Below are 289 nucleotides of genomic sequence, written 5' to 3'. Positions count from 1 at the left end.
CAGGCAACCCACTGAGACCCTCAGGAGGGACAGAGTGGGTTTATCTCTGACAAAGATGTGCTCCCAGCTCTGCTACCTTGCTTATAAGGGGAAAGCCATACACTGAGGTATGGGCTGTGAGGGCCAGGCAGCTTTCCTTGGTGTCCTGAACCTGTCACTGACTTGAAGTTCTGAGGCCCTTGAACTAACTCTCCATATTGTCCTAACTGTGGCCTGGGCCACGGTGATCCCACATCAGGCCATCTGCATTTTACCCATACTGGCTTCCTCCTAACTGTGGCCTGGGCCA

The sequence above is a fragment of the Otolemur garnettii genome, unplaced genomic scaffold, assembly GCF_000181295.1.
Source record: "Otolemur garnettii isolate 467f Iridium unplaced genomic scaffold, OtoGar3 scaffold00114, whole genome shotgun sequence".
Taxonomy (NCBI): domain Eukaryota; kingdom Metazoa; phylum Chordata; class Mammalia; order Primates; family Galagidae; genus Otolemur; species Otolemur garnettii.
This window is presented reverse-complemented; position numbering follows the sequence as displayed.